General features: G+C 48.6%; 1 protein-coding gene across 2 annotated transcripts in view; it reads right to left on the bottom strand.

The window, feature by feature from the left end:
• The window catches only part of LOC130266132 (olfactory receptor 14A16-like), a 540,143-nt gene that overhangs the window by 7,874 nt on the left and 510,511 nt on the right, over positions 1 to 21,758 (bottom strand). The window contains exon 3 of one of the 2 annotated variants that reach the window (XM_056515469.1): positions 2,233 to 2,318. The exons of the other annotated variant lie outside the window; for it this stretch is intronic. The gene's annotated coding sequence lies outside the window, so the exon portion shown is untranslated. The remainder of the gene's footprint in view (positions 1 to 2,232; positions 2,319 to 21,758) is intronic. 2 annotated transcript variants of the gene reach the window in all.

Here is a 21,758-nt window from a genome sequence, read left to right as displayed (position 1 = left end):
CTGCCGTGCCAGACATGCTGGAGCTGCAGTACGAGTTGGAGTCCAAGGCAGCAAGGTGGTATGGCACCATTGACATCGCCAATGCATTTTTCTCCATTCCTTTGGCAGCAGAGTGCAGGCCTCAGTTTGCTTTCACCTGGAGAGGCGTGCAGTACACCTGGAACCGACTGCCCCAGGGGTGGAAACACAGCCCCAACCATCTGCCACGGACTGATCCAGGCTGCACTGGAAAAGGGTGAGGCTCCAGAACATTTGCAGTACATCGATGACATCATTGTGTGGGGGAACACGGCAATGGAGGTATTTGAGAAGGGAGAGAAGATCATCCAGATTTTGCTGGGAGCCGGTTTCACCATTAAAAAGAGCAAAGTCAAAGGACCTGCCCAAGAGATCCAGTTCCTGGGAGTGAAGTGGCAAGATAGACGGCACCAGGTCCCCACTGAGGTCATCAATAAGATCACTGCAATGTCTCCACCAACAAGCAAGAAGGAAACACAAGCTTTCCTAGGTGCCAAACACTTTTGGAGAATGTACATCCCTAAGTACAACCAGATTGTGAGCCCTCTCTACCTGGTCACCCGCAAGAAGAATGATTTCCACTGGGGCCCTGAGCAGCAGCAAGCCTTCGCCCAGATCAAGCAGGAGATTGCTCATGCAGTAGCCCTTGGCCCAGTCAGGACGGGACCAGAGGTAAAGAATGTGCCTTACTCTGCAGCCGGGAACCATGGTCTGTCCTGGAGCCTTTGGCAGAAGGTGCCTGGTGAGACCCGAGGTCGACCCCTGGGATTCTGGAGCAGAAGTTACAAAGGGTCTGAAGCCAATTACACTCCCACAGAGAAGGAAATCCTGGCTGCCTATGAAGGAGTTCAAGCTGCCTCAGAGGTTATTGGCACGGAAGCACAGCTTCTCCTGGCACCCCGACTGCCAGTGCTGGGGTGAAAGGTTCCCTCAACCCACCACGCCACCGACGCCACATGGAGCAAGTGGATTGCCCTCATTACGCAGCGCGCCCGTATTGGCAACCCGAATCGCCCTGGGATTTTGGAGATAATTACAAACTGGCCAGAAGGTGAAGATTTTGGTCTCGCTGACGAAGAGGAGCAGAAGCAAGTGACCCGGGTGGAAGAAGCTCAACCGTACAACCAACTGCCAGCAAATGAAAAATGCTACTCCCTTTTCACAGATGGTTCCTGCTGCATCATGGGGATGAATTGGAAGTGGAAAGCAGCAGTATGAAGCCCCACACAACAGCTTGCACAAGCTACCTAAGGAGAAGGTGGATCAAGTCAACTTGCTGAGCTCAAAGCCGTTCAGCTGGCCTTGGACATTGCTGACAGAGAGAAATGGCCAAAGCTCTACCTTTACACTGACTCCTGGATGGTAGCCAATGCTCTGTGGGGGTGGCTGGAGAAGTGGAAAAAGGCTGACTGGCAACGTAGAGGAAAACCAATTTGGGCTGCTGATGAGTGGAAAGACATTGCCACTCGGGTAGAGAAGGTACCTGTGAAAGTCCGTCATGTGGATGCCCATTTCCAAAGAGTTGGGCTAATGAAGAACAGCAGCATAACGAGCAGGTAGATCAGGCTGCACAGATAGAGGTCTCAAAGATAGACTTAGATTGGGAACAAGAGGGAAAATTGTTCCTAGCTCGATGGGCCCATGATGCCTCAGGTCATCAGGGCAGAGATGCCACCTATAATTGGGCATAAGACCGAGGGGTGGATCTAACCATGGACAGTCTTTCCCAGGTTATCCATGACTGTGACACATGTGCTGCCATCAAGCAAGCCAAGCGGGTGAAGCCCCTCTGGTATGATGGGCGATAGTCCAAGTACAAGTACGGAGAGGCCTGGCAGATTGATTACATCACACTGCCTCAGACCCCCCAAGGCAAGTGTTACCTGCTGACCATGGTGGAAGCCACCATCAGATGGTTGGAGACCTGCCCTGTGCCCCACGCTACAGCTCAGAACACCATCCTGGGCCTCAAAAATTAAATCTTTAGAGGCATGGCACCCCCGAGAGAATTGAGTTGGACAACCGGACCCATTTCAAGAATGGTCTTATCAACGCCTAGGCCAGAGAACATGGCACTGAATGAATATATCATATCCCTTACCATGCACCAGCTGCTGGGAAAGTTGAAGGGTGCAATGGCCTACTCAAGACTACCCTGAAGGCACTTGGTGGGGGAACCTTCAAAAACTGGGAAACGAATTTAGCAAAGGCTACCTGGATGGTTAACACCAGAGGGTCCATCAGTCGAGCTGGTCCTGCCCAATCTGAACCCTTGTACACAGTGGATGGAGATAAAGTCCCTGTAGTACACATGAATGGCATTTTAGGACAGACTGTTTGGATTAATCACACCTCAGGCAAAGACAAACTCATCCGTGGGATTGTCTTTGCTCAAGAACCTGGTTACACTTGGTGGGTAATGCAGAAAGACGGGGAAACCCATTGTGAACCACAGGGAAACCTAATTTTAAGTGAGAACTGTGCATAAGGTTTCATTATGCAGATGGCAATAGAATAAGGGGTGGATAATGTGTTGGGTTGATGTGGCCAGAAATGTGTATTCTATCACCATCTGTGGAAACTGGGTCGGGCAGTGACCCTTATCTCCATGGCACATACCATCTATTAATGGTCCATCTTTAAGACAAGATGGGGCAATCCTCTTTATCTTTTCCACAACCCATCCTCCCTCCAGGAGGATATCATCTGCTGCTGGTCCATTAAGTCCCACTTTATGACTGATAAAATTACATCATCCCATTGGGAGATGCTCCAGCCAGGGGAAGGAACCAAGCCTTTCCTACCTAGATAAAAACGGAGTTTTTGGACAGCAAGTTACCTTCTTTCCATTGGATTCCAGAGGAACACCAGACCTTTCCATATAATCTCTGGACCTTCAGAGGAAAACTGCACCTTCTACAGGAGCACTGCTCCAACTGAACCACATCTGCCACTGCAGGAGGATGCAGCCACCATTTAATGGGACTGTGCCAACACCCTGACTGACTGATGGGTGTCAGCTTGGATTCTGACTCTGTCAGGGTTGGGACTGTTTTTCGTAATACTGTATTTCTATTTTAATTTTCCTAGTAAAGAATTCTTATTCCTAATTCCCCTATCTTTGCCTGAGAACCCCTTAATTTCAAAATTATTATAATAATAATTTGGACGGAGGGGGGTTTACATTCACCATTTCAAAGAGAAGCTTCTGCCTTTATTGGCAGACATCTGTCCTTCACACCAGGACAAAGGAGGATTTGGGATGGAAAAATGAGATTTTGGAATGAAAAAGGAGATTTTGGGGAGGAAAGGGGGATTTAGGGTGGGAATTGAGGATTTGAGGTCAGGATTTCAGTGGGAAAAGGGGATTTGGGGTGGGAAAAGGAGATTTTGGGGTGGGAAAAGGAGATTTTGGGGTGGGAAAAGGAGATTTTGGGGTGGGAAAAGGGATTTGGGATGCACAAAAGATTTGGGGCGTGAAAAGGAGAATGTGAGGTGAGAAAAGAATTTCGGGTACTAAAAGGACATTTGGGGTACACAAAGGATTCTGGGGTTGGAAAAAGGACGATTTGGGGTAAAAAATGGATTTGGGATAAAAAAAGTATTTGGGTGCACTGAACTTACCTGGGAGAGTGGGGGCAGGTGGTAGGTTTAGGGCGGGGTTAGGACTATTTTTGGGGCACTTTTCTAGGATTTTGGGGTATTTCTATGGAATTTGGGGGTGGTTCTGTGGAATGTGGGGGCAGTTTTCTGGGATTTTTTGGTGTTTTGGGCTGGTTTTGAGCAATTCTGGGATATTTGGGGGGCAGCTCTAAGGGATTTTGAGGTGGTTTGGAGGGATTTTAGGGTGGTTTGGAGGGATTTTGGGGTGTTTCTAGTTGATTTTGGGGCAGCTTGAATGGATTTGGGGTGTTTCGGCAGTTTTGGGGTTATGAGGGGTCGTTTTGAGCCATTTCTCTGGGATTTTGGGATGTTTTGGGGCAGTTCTGGGGTATTCAGGACGGGTTTTTGAGGCATTTCTCTGGGATTCTGGGGTGTTTCTCTGGGATTTTGTGTCCAGCTCCACCAAGGCGATGTCGTGGTGCCCGGGCACCAGGCGCAGCTCCTTGAACCCCAGGAACCTGGCACAGGGGAATGGAGTGAGGGACAGCCCAAAAACCGGTAATGGTCCCCAAAAATTCGGGAATGGTACCCCAAAAAGTTTGGGAATGGTACCAAAAAATCTGGGAATGGTCCTGAAAAAAGTCTAGGAATGGTACCCCAAAAAACTGGGAGAGGTACCCCAAAAATTCAGGAATTGTACCACAAAAAACTCAGGAATGGTACCCCAAAACATGTGGGAATGGTACCCCAAAAAACCTGGGAATAGTACCCCAAAAAACACGGGAATGGTCCCCAGAAATTCCGAGAATGGTACCACAAAAATTTGGGAATGGTACCCCCAAAAGTTCAGGAGTCTTCCCTCAAAAATTCAGAAATGTTCCCTAAAAAACCCAGGAATGTTCCCTCAAAAGCCCAGGAACGGTCCCCAAAAAACCTAGCAATGGTCTCCAAAAACCCAGAAACATTCCCCCAAAAAACCCAGGAATGTTCCCCCAAAAATTCAGGAACTTCCTCCAGAAAACCTGGGAATGGCCCCCAAAAGACCTAGGAATGGTAGCCCAAACACCAGGGAATGTTCCCCCCAGAATCTGGGAATGGTTCCCAAAAAACCCGGGAATGGTCCCCAAAACCTGGGAATGTTTCCTCCAAAAGTTGGGAATGTTCCCTCAAAAATTCAGAAATGTTCTGCAAAAAATCCAGGAACTGTCCCCAAAAAACCCAGGAATGGTATCCCAAAGAAACTGGGAATGTTTCCCAAACACTTGGGAGTGATCCCCCAAAAACCCAAGAATGTTCCCCCAAACACAGGAACATTTCCTCCAAAAAACCTGGAAATTTTCCTCAAATACTCAAGAGTGATCCCCCAAGAACCTGGGAATGGTCCCCAAAAAAACGAGGAATGTTCCCTCAAAAAATGCAGGAATGTTACCCCAAACCCAGGAATGTTCCTCCAAAAAAAAAAATGGGAATGTTCCTCCAAAAATTTGGGAATGCTCCACCAAAACCTGGGAATGGTCCCCAAAAATCCAGGAATGTTCTCCCAAACTCCAGGGAAAGGTCCTAAAAAAACCCAGGAATGTTCCCCTAAACCTGGGAATGTTCCTTCAAACACTCGAGAAAGATCTCCCAAAAACCTGGAAATGCTCCCCTCAAAATTCAGAAATGTTCCCCAAACATCCTGGAATGCTCCTCCAAATAATCTGAGAATGTTCCCCAAAAATCCGGGAATGGTCCCCCAAAAATTCCACGAATGTTCCCTCAAAAATTCAGAAATGTTCCCCAAAAATTCAGAGATGTACCCCCAAAAACCCAGGAATGGTCTCCCAAAAAATTCAAGAATGTTCCTCCAAAAAACCTGGGAATGGTCCCTCAAAAATTCAGAAACGTTCCTCGAAAATCCAGAAATTCCTGCCCCCACCCCAAATCCAGAAACATTCCTCCAAAAATCCAGAAACCACCCGAAAAATCCTGAAATTCCCCCCCAAAAAATCCCCCCCAAAATTCCACCCCCTCCCCCTGTGATCTCCCTCAGTTCCCCCTGGAATTCCTGATTCCTTGGAGAGCAGGATGTGGTTTGGAGGGTTCTCTGACAGCTGCGGGGAATGGGGAGAGAAACCAAAATCAGACAAATACAGCTCAAAACCAGACAAAATCAGCAAAAATCAGCCAAAATCAGCCAAAAAACAGCCCAAAATCAGCCAAAATCAGCCCAAAATCAGCCCAAAGTTACCCCAAAACACAGAGAGAACCCCAAATTACCCCAAACACCCAAAATTACCCCAAAAAACACCCCAAAGTTACCCAAAACACAGAGAGAACCCCAAATTACCCCCAAAACACCCAAAATTACCCCAAAAACACCTCAGTTACCCCAGAGCACAAAGAGAACCCCAAATTACCCCAAACACCCAAAATTACCCCAAAACGCCCCAAAGTTACCCCAGAGAACAGAGAGAATCCCAAATTACCCCCAAACACCCAAAATTATCCCCAAAACACCCCAAAGTTACCCAAAACACAGAGAGAACCCCAAATTACCCCCAAAACACCCCAGATTATCCCAAAAACACCCAAAACACAGAGAGAACCCCAAATTACCCCAAAACCACCCCAAATTATTCCAAGGAACAGAGAACCCCAAATTATCCCAAACACCCCAAATTACCCCAAAAAACACCTCAAAGTATCCCAAAGGCACAGACAGAACCCCAAATTACCCCATCCCAAATCCCATAAATGATCCCATAACTGATCCCAAATTCCAGAACTGACTCCAAATCCCATAAATGATCCCATAACTGATCCCAAATCCCAGAACTGATCTCAAATCCCATAAATGATCCCATAACTGATCCCAAATTCCAGAACTGATCTGAAATCCCATAAATGATCCCAAATTCCAGAACTGATCTCAAATCCCATAAATGATCCCATAACTGATCCCAAATCCCAGAACTGATCTCAAATCCCATAAATGATCCCATAACTGATCCCAAATTCCAGAACTGATCTCAAATCCCATAAATGACCCCATAACTGATCCCAAATTCCAGAACTGATCTCAAATCCCATAAATGATCCCATAACTGATCCCAAATCCCAGAACTGACTCCAAAACCCATAAATGATCCCATAACTGATCCCAAATCCCAGAACTGATCTCAAATCCCATAAATGACCCCATAACTGATCCCAAATGCCAGAACTGATCTGAAATCCCATAAATGACCCCATAACTGATCCCAAATCCCAGAACTGATCTCAAATCCCATAAATGACCCCAAATCCCATAATTGAAAACAAATCCCATAGCTGATCCCATAAATCCCCCATAACTCACAGGCACAGGGGATTTCCAGGAGGCATTTTGGGGTTTTGAAGGGATTTTGGGGGGAATTTGGGGGATTTCCAGCAGGGATTTTGGGGTTTCTGACGGATTTCTGGGGAATTTGGGACATTTTTAGGAGGTAATTTTTGGGTTTTCTGAGATATTTTGGGGTTTCTGAGGGATTTGGGGAGGTTCCAGAAGGGATTTGGGGGAGTTCCAGGAGGCATTTTGGGGATTTCTGATGGACTTTGGGAGGTTCCAGATGGATTTAGAGGGGATTTGGGGGATTTCTGGGGGATTCAGGGAGTTTCAAGAGGGATTGGGGGCATTTTAGGGTTTCTGGGGGATTTCCAGCAGGATTTTGGGGGTTTCTGAGGGATTTGAAGTTTTCTGAGAGATTTTTAAGGGATTTCCAGGAGGCATTTTCGGATTTCTTAGCGATTTGGGGTTTCTGAGGGATTTCTGAGGCATTTCCAAGAAGCATTTTGGGGTTTCTGAAGGATTTTTGGGGGATTTCCAGGTGGCATTTTGGGGTTTTCTGAGGGATTTTGGGAAGTCCTAGTAAGGATCTGGGAATTAATGAAGGATTTTCAGGAAATTCAGCGAGATTTTGGGAGGATTTGGGAGTTTCTGAGGAATTTTGAGGGAATTCATGGAGATTTTTAGAGGAGTTCCCAGGTGGAAACCTTTGGGAATTCCTGGTTGGAATTCAGACTTTTTCCCAGAATTTCAGGGTTTTTTTTCCCAAAACTCTGGTATTTTCCCCCAAATTTCTGTCTCACCATAAGTTTGTTGTAGAAGGGGTAGCTTTGCTTTTTTTTTTTTTTTCCCCCCCAGGAATTCAGAATTTTTCCCAGAATTTCCAGGACTTTTCTACAAAATTTTAGATTTTTTCCCCAAATTCTGGTATTGTCCCCCAAATTTTTTGTCTCACCATGGACTTGTTGTAGAAGGGGAAGCTTTGAGGTTATTCTCAGTTTGATTTGAGAGTGATCCCAGGGGATTTTGGGGTTTATTCTCAGGAATTCAGGGGTTTTTCCCAAAATTTGGGGTTTTTTTCCCCATAATCTCGGTATTTTTCCCCATATTTCTGCCTCATCATGGGCTTGTCATAAAAGGGAAACCCTTGGAGTGTTTCTGGCTGGATTTGGGGGGTATTCAAGGATGCATTTTAAGGTTTTTTCCCAGGAATTTGGGATTTTAACCAAAATTTCAGGTTTTTTTCCCCACGTTTGGGTTTTTTTCCCCAAATCCCGGTATTTTGCCCCAGATTCTTTCTCACCATGGGTTTGTTGTAGAAGGGGAAGCTTTGAGATGTTCCTGGTTGGATCTGGGGGATATTTGAGGCTGTATTTTGGGAATTTTTTCCCAGGAATTCAGGTTTTTTCCCCAAATCTTGGGGCTTTTCCCCCATACCCTGGTATTTTGCCCCAGATTCTGTCTCACCATGGGACAGCAGGGTGACATTGGAGACAGGTGGCAATGGGGACACAGAGGGACTTGTTCAGCTCTGGGGGGACAGGGGTCCCAGACACACCTCAGACGACTCAGTTCCTCTCATACCCGCCTCAAACCTCCCCAATTCCCACTCAAAAACCACTCAACGCCCTAAAATCCACCCCGGCCCCACCTCAGATACCCCATTTCCCCCCCAAAGCCTCCTCAAATGCACATCAGACCCCTCAATTCCCCCCAATTCCCCTCAGATTCCCCTCAATTCCCCTCAATTCCCCTCAATTCCCCCCAATTCCTCTCAGATTCCCCTCAATTCCCCTCAGATTCCCCTCAATTCCCCTCAATTCCCCTCAGACTCCCCCCAATTCCCCTCAATTCCCCTCAATTCCCCTCAATTCCCCTCAGATTCCCCTCAAAATCCCCCATTTCCCCCCCGGCCCTCCCTCCCAGCCACTCTCCCCTCACGCTCTCCCGCCTCCACCGCATAGCGCGAGCCCCTCCCAGCCAATAGCGGCGCGCCGCTCCCCGAGCGAACCAATCAGCGCGCGTCTCCCCTCAGCAACGCCCGCCTCCCCCGCGCCGCTCCAGCCAATCAGAGGCCAGGCGGAAGTGGCGCCCTCTGACGCCGGGGACGGGCGCAGAGCGGGCGCCCCCTCCCCCCCCCCGCTCCCCGGGACCCCCCGGGAACCCCCCGGGAACCCCCCGGGAACTCCCCGGGAACCCCTCCGGGATCCTCGGGCGAGTGCTGAGGGAGGCGCTGCAGAGAGCGGGGCAGGCGCTGGGAGAGGACGGGGGCAGGGGGGGTCAGGGGGTGGGGGCGTCTGGGAGGGCTTTGGAGGGGTCTTGGGTTGTCCTTGGTGGGTCGGGGGGTTTTGTGGGGCGGCTCTGGGGGTCCTTGGGGGGTTTTGGGGCCTCGGGAGGTCTGGGGAGGCTCTGTGGAGTCCCAGGTTGGGTTTGGGGATGGATCTGGGGATTTTGGGGAGGGGTCTGGGGGGATCCTTAGGGGGTTTGGGAAGGGCCTGGGGATGTCTGCGGATCCCAAGAGGGGTCTTGGAGGGTGTTTTGGGAGGGTTCAGGAGGAGGTCATGGGGGGCTATGGGGAGAGGTCTTGGGGGGGGTCTGGATGGGATCCTGGGAGGCTTTGGCACGGTCTGGGGGTCCTAAAAGGGGTCGGGAGGGTCCTGGATGGGATCGAGGGCAGTTGGGAGGGGTCTTGGGGGAGTCTGGGGGTCCTGAGAGGAGTCGTGGGGGGGCTTTGGGGAGGGGTCTTGGGGGTCCTAGGCTGGGTTTTGGAAGGGGGCTGGGGGGGTCCTTGGAAGGTTTTGGGAGGAGTCTGGAGGGGCTCTGGAGGGGCTTTGGGGAGGGGTCTTGGAGTCCTGGGTGGGATTGTGGGGGTCTTGGGGAGGGGTCTTGGGTGGGGGGTCCTGAGAGGGGCCAGGGAGGGTCTGAGGAGGGGTCCTGGTGAAGCGTGGAAAAACTCTATAACCCACAAAAATCACTTATAAGAGTGGGTATTGTTATGAATGGATTTTCAATTTGTCCAATTAATCAAACAACTAAGATTAAATTTAGCACCAATTTATTAATAGCAGCAATTGTATATAAATGAATACAATAACAAAAATACTAAATACATAGATTTGAGTATATATAAATTTAGCAGCAAGTAATTTAGTTAAAGTTTGAATGAAGCATAAGCGAAACCCACCAGGGTTACACCGACCAGGGGTACGGGTAGGGCTCTTCCTCCTGTACCAAACAGTCAAGCTAAAAATCTCATTTATATACTGCTTATTAATGCATATTAATGCAGAATGTTCTGGAAAGCTCCTCCTAGATTCTGTTGCTATAATCTACAAAGATTATAGATTATATTATTATTATATTATTATTATAGATTATATTATTCCACCTGCTTTGTTTAACCATTTTTAACCACTTTGGAGAGGTCCCTTCTCTTCCAGTCCCAAGGAAAGCTCTGTCTCCTGCTGTTCACAGACAGAGAAGGGCTGGTGGGAGATGTGGTGGTCAGAGGCAGTTTGGAGTACAGTGACCACGAAATTATTGACTTTTAGAAAATTTTGTGAAAGGAGGAGAGGCATCAACAAAACTTCTACACTGGACTTAGAGAGAAGACTTTGGCCAATTCAGGATGCAAATTTGGGGATGTTATTAATGTGATTTGTGCTAATTAAATTGTAATTATATGACCAAATTTGTTGCTTTATATCAATAGAAAAATTGTACTTGTAACAAAGCATGAAGGATAAAGGAAATGGTTAAAGCAGATGGAATCATCCTCCAGATGTTCGGAGTGAAGGTAGTAAGGGTGTAGGTGTAAGAACAGAATCTAGAAATAAAACTTTCAACCTGTAATTGAGCCAAATTGGGATGATTCCACTTGGACAAGACTTGTTATAGTAACATAGGCTTAATTATATAATTCTAAGCTTATTGAGCCTGCACTTCCTGCAAGGTCAAACAGCAAACACTGAGGGAGACCCAGAGCCTTCATGGGAAACAAGAGCCCGAAAGGAGGAGAGACCCCCGACCACTGGTGGAGCACGTGCAACACAACACAGTGACGTAGATTTTAGGAATAGAAACGAGGAGGAGCTTTCCAGAACATTCTGTATTAATATGTATTAGTAAACAGTATATAAGTGGGATTTTATATGTTGTGACAGGAAGGGCCCTACCTGTACCCCTGGTTGGTTTTGCTTATGCTTTACTCGAACCAAACCTCAATTATACTAAAATACTCACTGCCAAATTCTGTATTTACTTAAATATATGTAGCTAATATACTCTGATTGTATTCATTTATATACAATTACTGCTATTATTAATAAATTGCTGCTAAATTTAATTTTGTTGTTTGATTAATTGAGCAATCGAAGACTCCATTCATAACAACCTTGGGGATCATTAAAATACAGAAAGATTCCAGGAGCTCTTTGTCTTCCTTCAATTGTCTTCAAGTCTCCAGGGCTTGTGCAGATGCTTGGAGACAGTTTGGAGTTTCCTTAAGAAGGAAGATTTGAAAGTGCATCTCATGACTTTATTTTACTCAAGGGAATGTTTTTCTATTTTCCAGTTCAGAGGCAAAGTGATAGAAGCATTTCCTAAGTGACCTTGATGCAGAATGACTCCTTAGGAAGTCTGGGCACGTTGAAGAATGAGCCCCTTGCAGGCTGACCCAGTTTGGACAACCTGCTCCTCACCCCCATCACAACCATGTCATGATATCTCCCACCTGGTGCTGACCACCCAAAATATAAAAAACCTCATTAATTTCTCTTCATAATAAAAATGTTATTTAATTTTAAAATTATATTTTCCTCATTTGTAATATTACTATTCTATATTTTATGACCTAATTTTTATATTTGTAATAAAAAATACATTATTAACAACCAATAAAATTATTGGTCATTGCTTTTAAGTAACACAATTCCCTTCATTAATTAAGCTCTATTGGTTGTTTATTTCTCCCCCTTTAAGATAATTAATAATGTTTTAGCCATTTTTTAAATCTTTTTAATAATCTTTTTTCCACATAGGGCCAGGGTGGGCCCTTCGGGGTCCAGGGAGACATTTCTGGGGCACATTCAGGGCAGTTTTGGGTCTATGGGAAGAATTTCGAGGGACAGAAGGACACTTGGGGGCTTTGAGTGGGCACTAAGAGAGAACTTGGGGATCCTGAGGGAATGTCTGGGTTTAGAAGTGGCACTTGGGGGTCCAGGGATGCGCTTGGAGCTCAGGGAGGGGAATCTGGGGCCCTTCGGGGTGCGGGAGGGCACTGAGGGGGCTCTAACGGGGCTCTCTGGGGCGCGGGGGATGATGGGAGTTGTAGGCGCGGGTATAATACAGGTAAATGGGGCCGTGGAGCATCATGGCAGTTCTAGGCGCAGGTGCAATGTCTCTCGGTATGGCGCGGGGCATGATGGGAGATGAAGTCATGGCTGGAATAGCACTCTATGGCACCACAAGGCATGATGGGAGCTGTAGTCCCGGAAGTGATTTTAACAGAGATTTTGCGGGGTCTGGAAGGACTTGGGGGACACTTTTGCCTCTGAACGGCAACTTCAGGTCCTCAGGGAGCAATGTATACAGTTCGGGAGCACTTGGGGGGAGCTTGGGGAGCTCTAACCAGGCTCTTTAGGGCACGGGGCACGGCAGGAGTTTTAGGCACGGGACTGGGTTATGAGGTGCTCTGAGCTCGCGGGGGATGGCAGGAGATGAATTCCCAGAAGTGCCTGTAACGGGCATCTATGGGCTTGGGAGCATTCAGGGGATTCGGGGACGTTTTTCGGAGGTTCCCAAATGGCTGCTGAGGGGACACTTAGGGATCCTGGAGTTTCTGGAGGACATCTATTGGACATATGGGGGGAGTACCGGGGTTCTGTGGAGCGCGGGGCATGACGGGTATTGTAGTCCCGGCTCCCGAGAGGCTCCATTGGCCGCGGGGCATGACGGGAGTTACAGACACAAAGGAAAGATGGCGCCGGCTCCGGGCACCCCGCCCGAAACACCGATCCCCGGCCTGAACCTCCTGAGGGGCACCTTGGGCTGGCACACGCCTGAGGAGTGTGTCTGTTTGCAGGGGGGAAGATTAGGAGTTTTAGGTTCCTTAAGGAAAAAAAACAAAAACGGAAAACCCCACTTTTCATGGCAAACCCATTCTCCAAGCAAAGCAGGTCCCAGGTGAGTGAGGGCAGACAGGATGGGGTTGGGGAATGTGGAGCAAGGCTGTCCACACTGGGTCAGACCTCAAGGCACAGCTTGTCTGAGCTTCTCTCCTCCTGAGGAGAGACCCTGGATCAGTATCAATCACAGAACACTGCAGTCATTTCTGCTCTAAAGGGAACAGTATTAAAATACAGCCTTTAAAATGGGAATGTGTATTTCTCCGACGCTTTTTGAAATATTTCTCATAAACTACTATAGGAAAACTTCCTAATGAACTGCACCAGACCAGAGGGAAATCAAGGCACAGTCATGGTTTGTTAGGAAAACTCTCAAGAACTCTAAGTCAGAATCAATCAAATAAAAGTTTCCTAAAGTTTTAATGGGTCCCACTGATTAACAGGAGTGAGAAAGTGTCCCCAGGTTCCAGTTAGAGGAGGAAATTGGAGGTAGAGATGACAGGTGGGGACAAAGAGAAGCCAAGTCTTGGTGCCCTGGGGCACAGCAGGGTCTGTGCCACCAAGGGCTGGGAGGAGACACCTTGTCCTGAGCCACTGGGGCCTCCTGGCACAGCCCCAGCAAGGCTGGCCACTGTCACCCCTTGTCCTGCCCTCAGCATCCCCGCACCACATCCCAGTGGCCTCAGGGATCTGCTGGGACCAGTCCCTGGGGAGCCTTGGTCAGGAATGGCCCTGGGGGCTCCTTCATGCTCCCAGGGACTGCAGGTTTTTCAGAGGACTTTGGGTTTTGCTTTTGTCTTGGAGTCTCTGAGAACTTTGTGCAATCATGGCCTATAATTATCTGCTTTAATTAGTCTCTTGAGAGCCTTTCTCAGTAACAACACTCACTGGGGCTCATTAATACTTCAAGGTACTTCAGTTTTATAAGGTACTTTTCTTTTTACTTTCTTCTCTGAAAGGTTTTTGGGCAATCATGGCCTCCAGTTCTCTCCTCCAAGGAGTCCATGAGGAGCCTGTGTTGGGGATGGACCTTAGTGGGACCCATTAATGTCTTGAGACACTTTGGGTTTTTCTTCTGACTTGGACTCCTGGAAAGGTTTGTGCAATCTTCTCTCAGGCCCTGAGGTTCAAGGGCTCAGCACCAAATCCACCACAGGGCTCATTTGGAAAAAGCAAACCATAACAAACATGGCAAACCATGGCTCTGCCTTGATTTCCCTCTGGTTGAGAACATATCCAGCAATTTCTTAGATTCAGTATTTTGGCTGCTTTTATCTTTACATTTTCATCACAATTTTCATGACTAATCCCTGGTTATACTCTAGAGATGTTTCCAGCAAACAAAAATTCTGCCTGATTATCCAGATACAATTTACAGACTTCAGTAGTAATGTAGTGACAGGTTTTCATTCTCTTTCCTCAATCTTATTTGGGTTAGCAACAATAATTCTGTTGCCCACTGAGCTGACACCTGTTTAATTCCACAATAATAATGTCCCCAAGGTCCTTTTCTGTTCAGCTGTCCTGTGCTGTCTGTGGGTGACAAGGCTTGGTGGGTCCTTTCCCCTCTGCCTGGAGAGGTGCCTGGTCCCAGTCCCTGAGGGCACCCAGGCTCCTGGATGGAATTTGTGTGGAAGTGCCTCAGTGTCACAGCAGCCTTCACATGGAGCCCCGTGGATCAGAGCATTTTCCAAAGAGCTGTTGGGGCAAACAGGGAGATTTGGTCCTACAGGATCTGTAAAACAACATCCCATAACATCCACTTGTTCTGGCACAGAACACTTGGCTGCAGGGACATATTCCCATCCTTCTCACCCAGGTTTCAGCTTTCAAACAGTGCTGTCTTTCCCCAGAGCTGTTCCTTCAGCTGGCCTGGGAGGGCATTTGGCCCCTGCACCCACACTCTGGCTCCATTTTTAGGACTGGTGCATCCAAACCCTTTATCTCCATGAGCAGCAGTGATTTGAGGTGGATGTTCTTTTTTTCACAGTTGTTTTAAAAACTGCAATATCAATAATCATGCTACCCTGCCATGAGATTTATTAATCCAATTGTTCACTATTGTTTAATAGAATTACTTTAATTTCTCCTTGATAATCTGCACCAATTAGTCCTCCCAAGACATAAACACTTCAAGGCCAAGCTCGAGTGTGTATTTATCAAGCCAAAGTGTCCTGGAGGAATCTGAATTCCTATTCCAGTATTGATAGCTCTCATTTGTTTCTGATTTATCCTAATTAATTGCAATGCATAAAGGTCCAGCCCTGCAGCCTCTGGAGGGGCCCTGTCAGGGGCCATCACACCCAGAATAATTTCCCAGGCAGTCACAGTGTCACTGTCCATGGCTGTATTTTCAAACTGGATGCAGCCATGCACATCCAGGGCGTTTCCATTTTTCCAGTGGGCCCATTGTTAAGGGTATGGAGCACATCTGTGAGGTGGGATTTTCATTGCAATAAATTCCCATTTCCTCAGTTTTCAACTGCTCTTTTAACAACCCCTTCATCTGTTCAATCAGTACTGCAGGTTGTGGATAGCCTGGTATATGAAAAACCCCAGCAGTCTTACTCACTTTATTTTTCACAGGAACAGACAAAGCATTCCCCATCCTAGTGTCAGGATAAAACCCTATAAAACCAGCCAATTTTATCCTTTCCTCTTTCATTCGTTGTATACAATCTCACAGAGTTCACCAGTGATGTTTGTGTCCTGGCCAGGCATTTTGTGTAGAGTATAAAGTGTTACATGCCTGAGCAGCCAAAGCTAAAAACAATTAGTATGCGGAGCATTATTTTACAATGTCATTATATATATGTGAAAGTATATATATTTAATTTTTATTATGTATATAATTCTTTATTATATTTTTACTCTTTCCTTGGCACAGATAAATCCTTTGTGTTGCTCCATGTTGGAGCATTTTGACAGCAATCGTTCTCTTTGTTGGTGCTGTTTCTGGGATGCTGTTAACAAAATTCATCCTCATCTGATGATGATGCCCACCCAGCAGCTCCATCGCCAGTACGGCCAGAGCCGGGCAGAGGCGAGACCTCGGCAGGATGGGTGGGGGCACGGACAGGGCAGCCCCCCTCGGGGCCGGGGGTGGGCTGAGGGCATGGCTCAGTCTGGGAAAGGGAGGAGAGAGACTGGGAGAAGAAGGGCTGGTAAAGCATGAAATGGAGACAGAGTGCGGGACAGCGAGAGAGGGAGAGGAGAAGCAAGAGGGAGTCGACAAAGTCGCTTCTTTTGCTTCTTTTGCTTCCTTTGCTTCTTTCACTTCTTTCACTGTTGCTGCTCCTCCTGCCACTGCTGCTGCTGCTGCTACAAGTGAAGCGCCGGGACCATTTGTCTGCTTGTCTGTGTGTCCGTTCCCTGCTCACCCCCACGCCGAGCCCTGCTCTCCCCATTGCCAGCCCCTGGGTCTGTCCAAACACAGGAACTTCACTGTGTTGAGCCAAGATCCAGAGTCTTGACTCCTGCACAGTGGCAGAGGAATCCCCTTGGTTGATGCTCTGTTTTGTTCCTGCTGGGGCTCAAACACTATCTGAGCACATTCCCTGAATGCAGAATTTGTACCTGACCCAAGCACTGCACTTGTGTCTTCAGCATTCCTTTTCATGAAAAAAAGGGAAAGGCAAGAGGGTAGCTCATGGTATTTTACGGTGTCTAAAACAAGTCATAGATCTTAGAGGTAAGATCCATTTGGAATTAATGGGATGGAGAAGTAGTTCAAGATGGAAAAGGGGAGCATAAAATATAAATAGAGTAAAATATCTTGGATTGTTTCTTTCCATTTTCATTTAACTTCTTTATAGCTGTTTTCAGTTTTCCTAGAATCTTCTCTACAGTCATTTTTGCTCTTTCCAAGAACCTTTCCTGGAGGATGAGGTGCAGCTTCTCTCACAAGATGTGCCACCAACTGAAGAATGACTCTTGCAGCAAAGCAGGACAAAGGTTTTGAGAACTTGACAACTTGTTCTTTCCTTTCCTTGTGAGCTAAAGAACTGTGCCATGGGTAAGGTTTTCATTGTTACTGTTCTAACCTAAGAAAACAGGAGATGGTACCAGGAATTGTTATGGATTGCAACCCTGACTGAATGCAGAGAAAGAATTTCCAGAGCCTGCAGGCAGAAGTGTTGTGTGATAAATATTCCAACACCCCTATGGATATCTTGAAAGTGATCTAGAATGTGAAAATGGGCTGACAGAGAGAGTTTGTTTCTCTGTTTCTGTTAGCTGATTCTACATGTCTTGCACTGGCGTAAATCAGAAGTACCATCAGTTCATGAAAAGCACCAGAACAAGCTGGACCTCTCAGTAGATGACTGAATGAATCTGAAAAGGAGAAATGCAGGGAATGAACTTTGTCTGTAAGAAGAGTAATTTTTTCCTAATAATTTCCAATTCATTCCCTCTGCTTTTTTCCTGTATAGCAAGGCTATTTACATGCCATGAAATTAGAACCCTGAGCTTGTGGAAGTGCCTGAAGGATGCCCTGTTCCTCTGCAGGACACTCAGGCTGAAACAGGAGCCTGGGCCCTCTCTGGGGAAGCCTCCTCCGAGCTGGAATTTGTGCTGTGCTGGGAGAGGAGGAGCAGGGGAGAAGGCTGGGCGCTGTGTGGCAGGAGCAGGAGGTTTGGGCCGCAGGACATTCCGCCTGCGCCGCTGCCCCGCAATGGGCGGCCGTGCCCGGGGCTCTGGGCCCGGCCCCGCGTGCGCTGAGCTCCCGACACTGCGGGAGCTGCACCGGGCTGGGCTCAGGATCCTGCTGGGGCTGGGCAGCAGGCTGGGCTCCCACTGGGACCAGCAGCAGCTGGAAATACCTCTGGGCATCTCCATTTTCTGCTGCTCAGAAGGAACAATGAAGCAAGGTGAGGAGTTCTGGTTTCTCTTTCTTCTTGTGGATTTTTTTCATTGCATTTGATGCTCCAGAGACAATTTCTGTGATGGCCTCTGTCAGGTGATTCTATTTCAGCAGCACCAGCAACAGGGCTGTGTTTGAGCACTGCCAATGGGGCCTGCATGTCCTTAATTCTCCTCGACTTTGTGCTCAGGGACTTGTGAACATTTCAAATCTTCAAATCATGATGCCTGTGACAAACAGCCCAAGTTCCTGTCACAAAAGCATTCTGGGTAAAACTGACTGAAAAAGGCAATTTTAGTTTTATGGATTAAATTCAAGTGGCAAGCAGAAGAGGGAAAAGAGCAGCCATGATTTACAATTCCCGAGGCAAAAGCAACTAAAGCCTCCTGCTGCCACCTCAGGGTGAGTAAAACAGGGCTGAAAGCAGCGCTGGAACCCGACCCTTTCTCTCTCTGAAGGCTGGGTCAGGGCAGCACCAGCGGGCCCTGAAGAATCAAGGCTGTGTGTGGGTGGTTGTTGCTCTGCTCCAGAGTTCACCTGCAAAAAGCCCTTGGGAGCGAGGCAGGAGCAGGTGGGAAGGGGCCGGTGCTGCTGCTGCTCCTGCCCGGGAGCCCCGGCTGGGCCAGGCCGATGCCCACTGAGCTGCGGCTCCTGCTGCTGCCAGAGCCGGGCAGGACTGGGGACAGGGAATGGACACAGGGGACAGCAAAGGCCTTGGGTGGGACTGGGGACAGGGAATGGACACAGGGGACAGCAAAGGCCTTGGGTGGGACTGGGAATGGACACGGGGACAGCAAAGGCCTTGGGTGGGACTGGGGACAGGGAATGGACACGGGGACAGCAAAGGCCTTGGGTGGGACTGGGGACAGGGAATGGACACGGGGACAGCAAAGGCCTTGGGTGGGACTGGGGACAGGGAATGGACACGGGGACAGCAAAGGCCTTGGGCAGGACTGGGGACAGGGAATGGACACGGGGACAGCAAAGGCCTTGGGTGGGACTGGGGACAGGGGATGGACACGGGGACAGCAAAGGCCTTGGGTGGGACTGGGGACAGGGAATGGACACGGGGACAGCAAAGGCCTTGGGCAGGACTGGGGACAGGGAATGGACACAGGGGACAGCAAAGGCCTTGGGTGGGACTGGGGACAGGGAATGGACACGGGGACAGCAAAGGTCTTGGGCAGGACTGGGGACAGGGAATGGACGTGGGGACAGCAAAGGCCTTGGGCAGGACTGGGGACAGGGAAAGGACAAGGGGACAGCAAAGGCCTTGGGTGGGACTGGGGACAGGGAATGGACATGGGGACAGCAAAGGCCTTGGGCGGGACTGGGGACAGGGAATGGACATGGGGACAGCAAAGGCCTTGGGCAGGAGTGGGGACAGGGAATGGACATGGGGACAGCAAAGGCCTTGGGCGGGACTGGGGACAGGGAATGGACACGGGGACAGCAAAGGCTTTGGGGCTGCAGGGATGTTCACACTCGGGCAGCACCAGCACAGAGCTTCATCCCACAGTTAACCCCGAGGAAAATGCTGGGAAAGGCTCCATTGCAGTCTTTCTTGACTCGTCGCTGTGAAGGGAACAAAATAAAAGGGGAACAAGCTGGGCCCAACCCCTTCTCTTTTGGGAGGAGCCATGAGGGGCTGTGAGGGGCCATGAGGTGCTGTAGGAGGCTGTGAGGGGTCCTCAAGGGCTGTGAAGAGCAATGAGCAGCCATGGATGGCTGTGAGGGGCCATGAGGGTCCATGAAAGGCTGTGGGAGGCTGTGAGGGGCTGTGGGAGGCCAGGAACCTCATGGAACCAAGGGTCCATTGTGACACTGCAGAACCAAGAAAACTGATGTTGGCAGTACAAAGGGTCATGGAACCAAAAGTCCATTGTTATATTGTGGGCCCTCAGGGAGCCATGGAGACCATTATGGCACTTTGGGACCCATTGGAGCCAAGGGGCCATTGTGACACTGCAGGGCCTTGTATGACCAAGGGGTCATTGTAGCACGGCAGAGCCTCATGGAATCAAAGGGATCGTAGTGACACTGGGGCTCTGTGAGATCACAGGGACATTCTGACTGTGGAACCAAGGATACCATTGTTACACACTGTGACACCAAAGGGCCATTGTAGAAGTCAGGGAACCAATGAGACCATTGGGACATCACAGGGCCTCATGGAACCAAGGGGCCATTGTGACACTGTGTCACCATGGAAGCAAGGATACCATTGTTACACTATGGAACATGGTGGAACCAAGGAGGCCATTGTGAACAGGCAGGGGAACCTGCTGATACCATATGAACTTCAAGTTCTTGTGACACCAAAGGGCCATTGTGGAACTGCAGGGCCTCGTGGAACCAATGAGACCATTGTGCCACTGTGGGATCTCATGGAATCCTGGAGACCATTCTGCAACTCTGAGGCCTCGTTGAATCAAGAGGCTTGGCAGGGCCTCATGGAAGCAAGGAGACCATTCTGGCACTCTGAGTCTGCATGAAACCAAGGGACCATTGAGACACCACAGGGCCTCATAGAGCCAGAGCAACCTTTGTGACACTGCAAGGTCTGATGGACGCAAGGGGCCATTGTGACACTATGGTCCCCCATGGAAGCAAAGGGCCAGTGTGACACAGGCAGGTCTTGTGGAACCAAGGGGCCATGGTGATTCTGAGGAGCCCAATAGAACCAAGGGGCAATTGTGACACCACAGGATCTTATGGAATCATGGAGACCATTCTGACACTTTGAGTCCTCATGGAACCAAGGGGCCATTGTGTCATTGTGCAGTCCCATGAAACCATTTTGACACTGCAAGGCCTCAGGGAAGCAAGGCGCCATTGTGCCACTGCAGAGCCAAGGAGAACATTGTGATATTGCTGGGTGTCATGGAAACAAAGATCTGTTGTGATACTGTGGGGCCTCATGGAACCAAGGGGTAATTGTAAAGCTGCAGGGCTCCAAGGACCCAAGAATATGGAACAGACCTGGTTGACTTGGCCTCCTGGGGCCAGAACTGATCCAGCTGACCTTGGCATGTTGAGGATTGCTTCTCATCTGCCCCTGAAAACTTGGAGTTCTGTGCTTTCCTTCCTGTGGGAAAGAACTTTATTTCTCCTCCATGTGCCCAGTGGCCAAAACTGGGATGCCTCCAAATTTGGTTATGTTGTTGGATTGTTCTCATCTGAAACCTGCCAGGACAGAGAGCTCTGTCTGGCCTTGGCCTCATGGAGACCACCTTGCATGTGCCTTTAAAACACTGGGCAGCCATGCTTTTCTTCCCATGGAAAAAAAAAAAAAAATTCATGTCCAGACATACATGGCCAAATGAGAATCTTCCTCTAAAATTCCTTATATCCAAACAATAGCTCCCAGACAAAAAGCTGCCAGGAATGTCTAGGTTCCCATGGCTTCCTGAGGGCCAGGTCTCATCTGCCTTTGAAACACTGCGGCTCTATACTTTTCTTCCTATGGAAAAGAACTGTCCTTCTTGTGCAGATGGCCATGGACAAAACTGGGATTTGGCCTCCCAAATTCCATCTATCCAAGGATTGCTCCCAGACAAATGCTGCCAAGAAAAGCAGGTCTCTCTGGCCTTGGCCTCCTTAGGGCTGCCTGTATTCAGGCTTTGAAACACTGGGGCTTCCTGTGGAGAAGAATTGTCATTCTGGTCCAGGCACCCATGGGAGAAATGGAATTCAAAATCCAGAACTTCAGAAATACCCATAGGTTGCTTTCAGAAAAATTCTGCTAGGACAGACAGGACTGGCTTGCCTTTGTCTCTGGTGACTTCCTCTGATCTGCCTTCAAAGCCCTGGGGTTCTGTGGTTTCCTTCCTTTAGAAAA

Source organism: Oenanthe melanoleuca, unplaced genomic scaffold, assembly GCF_029582105.1.
Source record: "Oenanthe melanoleuca isolate GR-GAL-2019-014 unplaced genomic scaffold, OMel1.0 S001, whole genome shotgun sequence".
Classification (NCBI taxonomy): Eukaryota; Metazoa; Chordata; class Aves; order Passeriformes; family Muscicapidae; genus Oenanthe; species Oenanthe melanoleuca.
This window is presented reverse-complemented; position numbering and strand designations above follow the sequence as displayed.